Raw genomic sequence first — 13618 nt, 5'->3', positions numbered from 1 at the left:
TGTCGGTGTCTAAACTTTTCGAAATACGATATCTCGTAAACGATTCGCACTAGAATCGTGCAGTAAACACCAGTGACATTCTAATTTACCCTACTTTTAATTTGTTAATGTCAATACGCATTGTTCCATTTAAAAAGTGTACATTTGTACAAAAAAAAACTTTCTAAGTATTATTACAATCTGTTTATTGGCTAACAATACGAGTCCGTGACTACCAATGCAATCTGTGAAAACCGAACATCAATAGTACTTTCCATTTCCGCAACATTTGCGGTGCAAGTTTTAGGTGATTCATCCTGTATATTTATCAATAAGGTGCGACGGCCAGAGGTCCACTCTGAGTGCCGTTGCACGCCGAGCCCGACCTGTTGCGGAAATGGGTTTGTGGGTGACGGCACGCCGACAGCGTGTGTGTGCTCGCGTGGCCGGGAGGTTAAGGCAGCCGCTCGCGTCAAGCGGGAGACCCGGGTTCGAGTCCTGGTCCGGCACAAACTTTCACCTGTTACCGTCGAATCATGTAGATAACCAAATGCGGCTAATTAAAAACCTTTTAATTGCACAGGACAGACTAACATGGAGAGCTGCATCAGTCCAGTCTTAGGACCCCACAACAACAACAAAGTTTCCTCAAACTACGCTAAGTACACTCCTGGAAATGGAAAAAAGAACACATTGACACCGGTGTGTCAGACCCACCATACTTGCTCCGGACACTGCGAGAGGGCTGTACAAGCAATGATCACACGCACGGCACAGCGGACACACCAGGAACCGCGGTGTTGGCCGTCGAATGGCGCTAGCTGCGCAGCATTTGTGCACCGCCGCCGTCAGTGTCAGCCAGTTTGCCGTGGCATACGGAGCTCCATCGCAGTCTTTAACACTGGTAGCATGCCGCGACAGCGTGGACGTGAACTGTATGTGCAGTTGACGGACTTTGAGCGAGGGCGTATAGTGGGCATGCGGGAGGCCGGGTGGACGTACCGCCGAATTGCTCAACACGTGGGGCGTGAGGTCTCCACAGTACATCGATGTTGTCGCCAGTGATCGGCGGAAGGTGCACGTGCCCGTCGACCTGGGACCGGACCGCAGCGACGCACGGATGCACGTCAAGACCGTAGGATCCTACGCAGTTCCGTAGGGGACCGCACCGCCACTTCCCAGCATATTAGGGACACTGTTGCTCCTGGGATATCGGCGAGGACCATTCGCAACCGTCTCCATGAAGCTGGGCCACGGTCCCGCACACCGTTAGGCCGTCTTCCGCTCACGCCCCAACATCGTGCAGCCCGCCTCCAGTGGTGTCGCGACAGGCGTGAATGGAGGGACGAATGGAGACGTGTCGTCTTCAGCGATGAGAGTCGCTTCTGCCTTGGTGCCAATGATGGTCGTATGCGTGTTTGGCGCCGTGCAGGTGAGCGCCACAATCAGGACTGCATACGACCGAGGCACACAGGGCCAACACCCGGCATCATGGTGTGGGGAGCGATCTCCTACACTGGCCGTACACCACTGGTGATCGTCGAGGGGACACTGAATAGTGCACGGTACATCCAAACCGTCATCGAACCCATCGTTCTACCATTCCTAGACCGGCAAGGGAACTTGCTGTTCCAACAGAACAATGCACGTCCGCATGTATCCCGTGCCACCCAACGTGCTCTAGAAGGTGTAAGTCAACTACCCTGGCCAGCAAGATCTCCGGATCTGTCCCCCATTGAGCATGTTTGGGACTGGATGAAGCGTCGTCTCACGCGGTCTGCACGTCCAGCACGAACGCTGGTCCAACTGAGGCGCCAGGTGGAAATGGCATGGCAAGCCGTTCCACAGGACTACATCCAGCATCTCTACGATCGTCTCCATGGGAGAATAGCAGCCTGCATTGCTGCGAAAGGTGGATATACACTGTACTAGTGCCGACATTGTGCATGCTCTGTTGCCTGTGTCTATGTGCCTGTGGTTCTGTCAGTGTGATCATGTGATGTATCTGACCCCAGGAATGTGTCAATAAAGTTTCCCCTTCCTGGGACAATGAATTCACGGTGTTCTTATTTCAATTTCCAGGAGTGTATTTGGAAATTTGTGGTAAGGTCTTATGGGACCAAACTGCTGAGGTCATCGGTCCTTAAGCTTACACACTACTTAATCTAACTTAAACTAAGTTACTCTAAGAACAACATACACACACGCACATGCCCGGGGAAGGACTCGAACCTCCGACGGGGGGAGCCGCGCGGACCGTGCAAGACGCCTCAGACCGCAAGGCACTACGGTAAGTAAATAGCAGCGTGGTTTGAAGCGTGAAGACTGCCTGTTACCTCTTGGACAGCGTTTCCCCCTCCCTTGTTTCTGCGTCGAGCAATATGGAAACGAAATATGTACATTTACTTGTTTATCGTAGCAAGGTTAGGACCTCGTCACCAGGCTCTCTCCTACATCTAACAAGACGTCCCACACAGTTTACATTATGTTCGTAACGAGACACTGCATTTGGAGTGCAACACTTAGAGAGAACGTTAACTGTGGAAAAGAGTAGTAGCTATAGTATGAATTTCGTGAAGATCAACCACTACATTCTATTTTGCACGAACATTTATCTGTGACCAGGATATGTTTCTAATGGATTCCGCATAATTTTTACCAGACTTAAGAACATAACGTACAGCTGCACAATAATAATATGAAAATTTGGAGGAATCCGAAAATTATCTTCACGGTAGGAGAGTGACGTACTCTGGCCAAATCGATACGACTAGCGCCGGAGACGACAATACGCATTTTCGTAAGATAGTCGTGTGACTTGGGAAGAGGAGGGGAGGGGGAGAGGTGTGACTTACAGATGGGGCAGAGGGAAGTTGGTAAGTGTGACTGCCTATTGCATTTTTATGGCAGTAGACTATTGAGTCTTACTCGGACAGCAAAATATGTGTAACACAATTGGCTTAGAAGCTCTCTGACTGGGCTGTTTCCAAGAAATTGTCACGGCTTAGGAAAGGGGAGGGGGATTGACGTGGCTTAGGAACGGGGTAGAGGAGGGGCAAGTGGGAGGGGGGTCAGGGAGGGCAGTGGGACGGTCCTAGTCGCGTGCATTTGGTCCACAGAGTACATTACCCTCTTGCTTTATAGCACCAGACAGAGAATACTCCCGTCGTTGTCCTCACCACCATCATCATTACCATCACAGTTGCAGCAACTGCCACTCGACATCGACCGCTCGATATATTTCTTCTAGACTTTTCCAAGCACTGCGGTTTTCTAATGTCGTCTCATCCCAACTTCTGTTACATCGTCGTCTCAGGGTTTCCTCATCTCTGGGAACACAGCATAGAACTTCACCGATCCAGCTGTCATCCAGTGGACAGGCTATATTGACCGCCAACCTTCATCGTATTACGTCCGGTGCTGCACACATGCTGCTCCTTGGTCAGTATGCTGCCCTCTCTCCCAGACACTGCCAAAAGGCCTGTCTTCACTGCTCGTTGTACAGTTGTCGCATCGGAAGTACACTTCTTACTTTCGGAAGTCAAAAACTAATTGCAAATCTTCCTTATCAGAATCATCGGAAAGTTAGTTTTGAATACCTGTTTAGTTTGCCGCGTGCCTAGCAGGGCATTTTAAGACTTGTCTTCGCTGACCTCAGCTGCTCAAAATAAGAGAGATACTCAGAAACCGATTATTTGATGAAAGGCGTCCGTTATGGTCGGCCATCTTCCGTATGTTCTTTGCTGTTTTATCTGATCGACTTCCGCACGTTCACGGCTGCGCTGGCTACACGCCTGTGGTCTCTGAGGCGAGGGTGCCTTCTACATCTACATCCATACGCCGCAGGCCACCTGACGGTGTGTGGCGGAGGGCACCTTGAGTACCTCTACCGGTTCTCCCTTCTAGTCCAGTCTCGTATTGTTCGCTGAAAGAAGAATTGTCGGTATGCCTCTGTGTGGGCTCTAATCTATCTGATTTTATCCTCACGGTCTCTTCGCGAGATATACGTAGGAGGGAACAATATACTGCTTGACTCCTCGGTCAAGGTATGTTCTCGAAACTTCAACAAAAGCCCGTACCGAGCTACTGAGCGTCTCTCCTGCAGAGCCTTCCACTGGGAACCCGTGTCTATGGCCCTCTGAGTCTCGTGGACGAATAGCGCGAGCTGGGTTTCACATGACCGTCTTTTTCGAAACCCATGCTGATTCCTACAGAGTAGATTTCTAGTCTCCAGAAAAGTCATTATACTCTAACATGATACGTGTTCCAAAATTCTACAACTTATCGACGTTAGAGATATAGGTCTATAGTTCTGCACGTCTGTTCGACGTCCCTTCTTGAAAACGGGGATGACCTGTGCCGTTTTCCAATCCTTTGGAACGCTACGCTCTTCTAGAGACTTACGGTACACCGCTGCAAGAAGGGGGGCAAGTTCTTTCGCGTACTCTGTGTAAAATCGAACTGGTATCCCATCAGGTCCGGCGGCCTTTCCTCTTTTGAGCGATTTTAATTGTTTCTCTATCCTTCTGTCGTCTATTTCGATATCTACCATTATGTCATCTGTGCGACAATCTAGAGAAGGAACTACAGTGCAGTCTTCCTCTGTGAAACAGCTTTGGAAAAAGACATTTAGTATTTCGGCCTTTAGTCTGTCATCCTCTGTTTCAGTACCATTTTGGTCACAGAGCGTCTGGACATTTTGTTTTGATCCACCTACCGCTTTGACATAAGACCAAAATTTCTTAGGATTTTCTGCCAAGTCAGTACATATAATTTTACTTTGGAATTCATTGGACGCCTCTCGCATAGCCCTCCTCACACTACATTTCGCTTCGCTTAATTTTTGTTTGTCTGCAAGGCTTTGGCTGTGTTTATGTTTGCTGTGAAGTTCCCTTTGCTTCCGCAGCAGTTTTCTAACTCGGTTGTTGTACCACGGTGGCTCTTTTCCATCTCTTACGATCTTGCTTGGCACATACTCATCTAACGCATATTGTACGATGGTTTTGAACTTTGTCCACTGATCCTCAATGCTATCTGTACTTGAGACAAAACTTTTCTGTTGAGCCGTCAGGTACTATGAAATCTGCTTTTGGTCACTTTTGCTAAACAGAAAAATCTTCCTGCCTTTTTTAATATTTCTATTTACGGCTGAAATCATCGATGCAGTAACCGCTTTATGATCGCTGATTCCCCGTTCTGCATTAACTGTTTCAAATAGTTCGGGTCTGTTTGTCACCAGAAGGTCTAATATGTTATCGCAACGAGTCAGTTCTCTGTTTAACTGCTCAAGGCAGGATATCTTGGGAAGGCGCGGTCGCCGCACGCGGCTTGCGCCCTGGAAGGATAACAGAGCTTTCTGCATCACTTTTGTGCTGCTCTGGAGTGAAGGTGTGTTCTGCTCGTGTGTGATATGGTGAGCTAACGAACGTGGCTGCATTAACATACACTGAGCAGCAGTGGGCTTGAATTGAGGAAGCGATGATAACGGCCGGCCGGTGTGGCCGTGCGTTTCTAGGCGCTTCAGTCTGGAACCTCGCGACCGCTACGGTCGCAGGTTCGAATCCTGCCTCGGGCATGGATGTGTGTGATGTCCTTAGGTTAGTTAGGTTTAAGTAGTTCTAAGTTCTAGGCGACTGATGACCTCAGAAGTTAAGTCGCATAATGCTCAGAGCCATTTGAACCATTTTTGATGATAACGAGCAGATCCAAATGTCTGTTCTACAACAGAACTAATATTCTCCACATTCGGCTGTCTGACGGGTTGCACTGGAACAGTGCCGCTTCAGCAGTGTTACCGAATGAGTGAAAGAGATAAAGAGAAAGACAGAGAGAAAGAGAGAGAGAGAGAGAGAGAGAGAGAGAGAGAGAGAGAGAGAGAGAGAGGCACTCGCCGTCACGATCGATGTGGGACAGATTCCATGTTGTTTCTGATTCGCGGTTGGGTCTAACGAGGCCATATCTCATTCACCAAGAGGTTTTGCATTTTGTATGTTCTTTTTCAAATCCACTTCACGGAGCAGGTCTTTGTCCTGAGAGCACAACGTAAATCGTGAAACCTGATCTGATTGTTCAGTGTGGGATGTTTCTGCTTTTTAGGATCAAATAATAACCTGAAGTTAAATAGGAAATTTCGTATCTTAACTGCTATTTCGATTCTTTCGTCAATTTAGTAAAAAATTATTGGTTTACTTCCGCAAGACGGCAGCACTGAACAGTCGCGAGGCTTGCACTGATGCTTTATGCAGAGGTAGTTACAGAACTGTTAACGTGTTTTACTTCTATGACAGCTGAATTGGAATGACTTCTGCTCCGAGCAGTTTATTCGAATATCAGGCATTTCTTAGCATCAGTCAATTATTTTCAGATCGCGGAAGGTAAGTTTGCCTCGAAAGATTAATGTCGACATCTGTTTCCTCATATCGTTACTATGTTACGTTACTAGGTCACCGAATCTACAGATCATTCAGTGATGAATTGTTACTGAGGATAGTCAGGTCGCTTAATAACATAATTTCCTTCGAGCTTTCTTCACTTGTATAGGGTGCATCTCCAATCAGGGCAATTTCGAGTGCAACTTCACTGCTACTAGCGAAGACCTTTCAATTTAACACACACGATATGGTGAGTATTTGTGTTGTTTCCTTACATTCAGGTCGGACATAAGCGACCTATAACTTTTAAAAGTCATTAATCCTTACAAACATTCGTTTATTATTCCAGGTCACAAAAATTATTTACACCGTCCAGTCATGTTAATGTCACCACATTTTACAAGCCCGAATAGCCACATTTTGCTGTGCAGGCCGGTGAGACGTGCAGGGGGAGAGTCACTGAGGTGCAGACAGCGATGTGGAGCCACGCCGCGGCCGGCTGCGCCAGGTCTCTTCCGTCGAGACGGTCTGACAGATTCACGATCTCAGACTGATGGCCAGAGGAGCACGGTGCTCATCGAATCACGCACGAGCACTGCGACCTGTGTGACAGGTTGGATTTTCCCGCTAGTAGATGCCATCGTGCCGAAGAAACATACTGCGATGGTAGGGGTGGAATGGTCCTCAAGGATTCAGGCGCACTTGCGTTGATTCGTTGTGCCTTTCAGATCACTCAGGGAGTGACATGAAAACCTTGCCCAGACCGTACCTCCCCCTCCTCCGACAATTGTCGCAGGGCCGGTGGAGCATGGAACGTGGTTCATCCTAAAAGGCTACCTGTCGCCGCTCACACCCATCACACACTCACATCGGTACCAAACGTTGTATGTCGATAGAGTATCAACCGAAACTCCGATTTAGTTTGTACTACGTGCTGCCGTCCAGCAGAACGGGCGTAAACGATAATTAAAAGTAACACCAGAACTAGGGAACACAGGAAAAGCGCAACTGAAAATAACATGTATAGCTTCCTCGAGTAAGTTGGTTGAGCGTTAGATCGTCCTGGGATCATATCCCAACTGCGACAATTTTTTTACTGTATTATGCGTGAATGCCTTATATAGGACTATTAATACTTTCGCACGTGTGATGCAACTGTTTTTTTTCCGATTGCTTATGTTTGATCTGTGTCCGGGAGGCTCCATTCGGGGAAGTTCAGCCGCCGAGTTGCAAGTCTTTTTTCAGGCGACGCCACCTTGGGCGACTTGCGTCTGGGTCATGATGAGAGGATGATGAAGACAACACAACAGCCAGTCCACGAGCGGAGAAAACCTCCAACCCGGCCGGGAACGAGACCCGGGCCCGCGGCACGGTACGAGAGCACACGTTACTACTCGGCTAAGCGGGCGGACTGTTTGTTCTGTGAAACTAAAAATGCACTAGCTGCTTCATCACTAGTGGTGTCTGTTCCGTCGCACATGTACTCTATAGGTTTGCTGCTTTCAACTAACTAAGCGAAAGCAGACTGCCGAAAGAACAATACAACAAACTCGGAAAAGTCCTTTTACACGTCAGGAAAAATGTTCTCCCCGTATGACAGTTACACGCGTAAGCGGTTAAAACTAATTTTTATCAGTGGGCTTTGGAGACGGGATCTCTGGCACCACGATCTCACGCTCTACCAGCTCACCACGCGAGAGCTACAAAACCTGTCACTCACAGTTATGCCTTTCCTGTGCTCCGTAGTTCTGGCTTCACTTTTAATTACCGTTTACGTATGTTCTACTGGATGACAGCACATAGCACCAACTACATCGCAGTTTTGGTTTGTATTCTGTCTACACAAAACACTTGGTACCGATCCGAGTCACTGACGTCTGGAGGTCTGGGTGCCAGTGGACGTCCAGCCTCCGTCGCCGAAGAACAGCAGTCGGCACGGCTGCACGAACCAGGCTCCTGCTGCCGCGGAGGCCGCAGAGGCCTCGGTTCACCTGGGTGGTCAGCTGCACGCCCATTCGCGCGCACACGTCTCCGCAGCCGTCGTCCACCACGTCTGTCATTTATTGCTCGTGATTGTTGTTGTTGTGGTCTTCAGTCCTGAGACTGGTTTGATGCAGCTCTCCATGCTACTCTATCCCGTGCAAGCTTCTTCATCTCCCAGTGCCTACTGCAACCTACATCCTTCTGAATCTGCTTAGTGTATTCATCTCTTGGTCTCCCTCTACGATTTTTACCCCCCACGTTGCCCTCCAATACTAAATTGGTGATCCCTTGATACCTCAGAATATGTCCTACCAACCGATCCCTTCTTCTAGTCAAGTTGTTCCACAAACTCTTCTCCCCAATCCTAACAATACCTCCTCATTAGTTATGTGATGTACCCATCTAATCTTCAGCATTCTTCTGTGGCACCACATTTCGAAAGCTTCTATTCTCTTCTTGTGCAAACTATTTCTCGTCCATGTTTCACTTCCATACATGACTACACCCAATGCAAATACTTTCAGGAGCGACTTCCTGACACTTAACTCTATACTCGATGTAAACAAATTTCTGTTCTTCTGAAACGCATTCCTTGCCATTGCCAGTCTACATTTTATATCCTCTCTACTTTGACCGTCATCAGTTATTTTGCTCCCCAAATAGCAAAACTCCTTTACTACTTTAAGTGTCTCATTTCCTAATCTTATTCCCTCAGCATCACCAGATTTAATTGGACTGCATTCCATTATCCTCGTTTTGCTTTTGTTGATGTTCATCTTATATACACCTTTCAAGACACTGTCCATTCCGTTCAACTGCCCTTCCAAGTCCTTTGCTGTCTCTGACAGAATCACAATGTCATCGGCGAACCCCAAAGTTTTTATTTGTTCTCCATGGATTTTAATACCTCCTCCAAAATTTTCTTTTGTTTCCTTCACTGCTTGCTCAATATACAGATTGAATAACATCGGGGGTAGGCTACAATCCTGTCTCACTCCCTTCTCAACCACTGCTTCCCTTTCATGCCCCTCGACTCTTATAAATGCCATCTGGTTTCTGTTCAAATTGTAAATAGCCTTTCGCTCTCTGTATTTTACCCCTACGATCTTCAGAATTTGAAAGAGATTATTCCAGTCAACATAGTCAAAAGCTTTCTCTAAGTCTACAAATGCTAGAAACGTAGGTTTGTCTTTCCTTAATCTATTTTCTAAGATAAGTCGTAGAGTCAGTATTGCCTCACGTGTTCCAATATTTCTACGGAATCCAAACTCATCTTCCCCGAGGTCGGCTTCTACCAGTTTTTCCATTCGTCTGTAAAGAATTCGCGTTAGTATTTTGCACCCGTGACTTAATAAACTGATAGTTCTGTAATTTTCACATCTGTCAAAACCTGCTTTCTTTGGGATTGGAATTATTATATTCTTCTTGAAGTCTGAGGGTATTTCGCCTGTCTCACACAATTTTGCTCACCAGATGACAGAGTTTTGTCAGGACTGGGTCTCCCAAGGCTGTCGGTAGTTCTAATGGAATGTTGTCTACTCCCGGGGCCTTGTTTCGACTTAGGTCTTTCAGTGCTCTGTCAAACTCTTCACGCAGTAACGTATCTCCCATTTCATCTTCATCTACATCCTCTTCCATTTCCATATTGCCCTCAACATAGAGTATACCATGCAGTTGGCGAGGTTGAAGCAGCCGGCTACCCTGACCACTGCCTTACGACGTGTGGTTCGTGTGGGACACGAGAACGGCAGGAAGGTCACCTTCTCGGTAATGGAGGCTGTAGACAGAATACAGCTAAAGTCAGTGAATCTCCCCACCGACTTCGGAGCCCTGCGCGACTTACTAAAGAAAGTCTTTGAAAGACGAGGCGAGAAATTCGACCTCAATGACATTTACGCACAACCCATTGTGGCAAATGGACGAATTACGTTCGACTGGAGTAAGACTTGGCCTAACAGTCACATCCATACGTACTCTCCATAATGACCAAAATTACCATTGACCAACTTAATACTTACAACAGCAGATTAGAGAAGCAGGAGCTGCGTAAGGAGGTGGAGGAGAAAAGACTGGATGTGCTCTGCCTGCAGGAGCCGTACTACCAAGCTGGAAAAACAGCATTTGCAACTGCGACCTGGCAGGTTGTCAGCAGAGGGGAAGACCCGAAAGCGGCGATAATAATAACAAAGTCCAGAGGGCTACGATACTCTCACAGTACACAACTAGTCACTGCAATATCGTGGAGCTGCAATCTCCCATGGGAGTAATCACACTAGTTGACACGTACTTTCAATACGGCGACAATACCGAGAGACATCTTGACCACCTGACTACAGTAACAACGGCGTTGCAGGGACGAAAAGTGATAATAACTGCTGACATCAATGGAAAATCCCCCCTGTGGTACAGCGGTACAAGGGACACAAACGGAGAAAAGTTAAGATAATTCACCAGAATTAATCACGGTCTCGCAACTAGTGGTGGCCAACAAGCCCGGCAATCCTCCTACCTACCGAGCGAGGTGGCGCAGTGCTTAGACACTGGACTCGCATTCGGAAGGACGACGGTTCAATCCCGCGTCCGGCCATCCTGATTTAGGTTTTCCGTGATTTCCCTAAAATCACTCCAGGCAAATGCCGGGATGGTTCCTTTCAAAGGGCACGGCCGACTTCCTTCCCCGTCCTTCCCTAATCCGATGAGACCGATGACCTCGCTGTCTGGTCTCCTTCCCCAAACAACCCAACCCCCCCCCCCTCCTACCTACGCTGCGGGAGGAGGACTAGGCACAAAACGCAGTCAATATCATCCAACTGTGGAAGGTTGAAGAAAATGCCACCACTAGCGACCATACTCTCATAACTTTCACCCTAGGTGATAGAGAGTGCCACTGGGCCATGGGGTGGGAGGTGCAAATGAATTATAAAAGAGCTGACTGGGAACGCCTAGCGAGGGAGTGCGACGTTACTGCTTTGCCAGAGGGTGACATACACCAGGACATAGATGTGAACGAGAGAGCTGAGGAACTGGTGAGTGCAATAACTAGAGCGGTGAAAGCGGCTGTACCAACTAGGAGGAAGGCCATGGCGGCAGCTAAGGCTCCAAAAGGAACTAAGAGCCGTAAGAACAAGAAGCTGGGAGAGCTACGTCCAGAATCAATTAGCCTTAGACCCATGGGGCACACCTTATAAACTAGTTAGAGAAAAGATCCGCTCTCCTGTGGAGTTGTCAACAGTCAGGCATGGGGACGGGATGACGGAATCCTGGCAGGAGACTGCACTCCTCCAGTCCCTGTTGCCTGATGATAGCGCGGATGGGAAAACTGATAACAATGACACGGCAGTCTACCCCTTCTCTGAAGAGGAGGTGGCTGCCCACATAAGATCACTAAAGAGAGGTGAAGCTCCCGGGCAAGACGGCGTTGTGGCGGAGGTGGTGCAGTTCTTAGCCCCCCAGCTAATTGTACCACTCACTCTCCTATACATTAGGCAAAGGAACTTACCGAAGATCTGGAAGATTGCAAATGTTGTGATTGTCAAAAAAGGACCTGATAAAGACCCGAGAGAAACAAAATCACATCGACCCATATGTTCGTCGGACCTACTTGGGAAGATATAAGAGAAACTACTGGCTGCACACCGAGTGCTGAGTGGGATGAGCAGCATGCACTTCGGCTTCAGGCCTGGGCGATCGGCATCTGATACAGTCGCACTGGCGGCTGAGGTCTGTGGCTCTACCCCGAAAAAGTACGTAGTTGGCATCATGGTAGATATCAGTGGTGCCTTTGACAACCTGTGGTGGCCTTCGCTCTTCTCCTGCTTGCGGGAGAAAGAGTGTCCAGGGTCGCTATATGGCTGTCTGAGGAGCTACTGTGAGGCTCGGGAGGTCTGGCTATCATCCCCCAGCGGGAGAGTGGGAAAATCGATAACAAAGGGATGCCCCCAAGGTTCCGTCTTAGGTCCCCTGTTCTGGGACATCCACGTGAAGCCGCTACTGGACACCTTGCAACAAAGTGAAGAAGTGTTAGAGGTGATAGCCTATGCGGATGACCTCCTCCTGTTGGTTAGCGCCCGTAGTCGCGAGGACATAGAGCCCAAAATAGAAAATTTATCGATGATAAATTGCAACTGTGGTGCCAAAACACAAATATGAAAATATCACTAAGTAAATCAACATTCCTTCTACTAATAGGACAGCTGATCAGGAATCCAACTGTGAGAATCGAGGGATCACCAGTTCTTCGGCGACGTGTGACACAAAACCTAGGATTCATCATTGATGAAAGGTGGAACTTCGGGAAACACATTGACACCGTAACCCAGAAAGCCCTCCATGCACTAAACAATCTCATCTCCACTGGACATAAAAGATTTCATCTTCCCTCTCACCTCATAAAACTATATCACAACAGCATTCTAACATCAATAGTGGGTTACAGCTCGGGAGTCTGGGCACACAGGCTCACGAGGGTAGTGCCCGCCATGACAGTGAGGAGAGTAGAGAGAAACATGATATTGAGGTCTGTGGGGGCCTACAGGACGTCTCCAGGGGGAGCCCTATTAGTCATAATGGGGCTCTGCCCCTTGGACATCAAAATTCGAGAACAGGCTGCATGGTTCTGGGCCAAAAAAAGGAATACCGCGAAGATAGAAGTCATATTAAGCATTGGTGTCGAGGATAAGGGTGAGATAAGGCGAAAAGGCGAGCAGTTATGGCAGGAATTGTGGGGAGCGGAAGAAACAGCTCGCAGAACATTCGAACCTTCCTAATTAATCATATAGGTGTAGACCAGATGTGGCTTAAATTCAGAGAAATAGTATCGGCAGCAGTTGAGAGATTTATACCAAATAAACTAACAAACGACGGAGCTGATCCCCCTTGGAACACAAAACGAGTTAGAACACTGTTGCAGAAGCAACGAAACAAACATGCCAAATTTAAACAGACGCAAAATCCCCAAGATTGGCGATCCGTTACAAAAGCTTGATTTTTAGTGCGGAGTTCAATGCGAGACGCCTATAACGGTTTTGTCTCGAAACCTGGCAGAAAATCCAAAGAGATTCTGGTCGTATATGAAGTATGTTAGCGGCACAAAACAATCAATGCCTTCTCTGCGCGATAACAATGGAGATACTATAGAAGACAGTGCTTGCCAAAGCAGAGTTACTAAACACAGCCTTCCGAAATGCCTTCGCAAAAGAAGACGAAGTAAATATTCCAGAATTCGAATCGAGAACAGGTGCCAACGTGAGTAACGTAGAAGTAAATATCCTCGGAGTAGTGAAGCA

Source organism: Schistocerca cancellata, chromosome 12, assembly GCF_023864275.1.
Source record: "Schistocerca cancellata isolate TAMUIC-IGC-003103 chromosome 12, iqSchCanc2.1, whole genome shotgun sequence".
Lineage (NCBI taxonomy): Eukaryota > Metazoa > Arthropoda > Insecta > Orthoptera > Acrididae > Schistocerca > Schistocerca cancellata.
Note: the sequence above shows the minus strand (reverse complement) of the source record.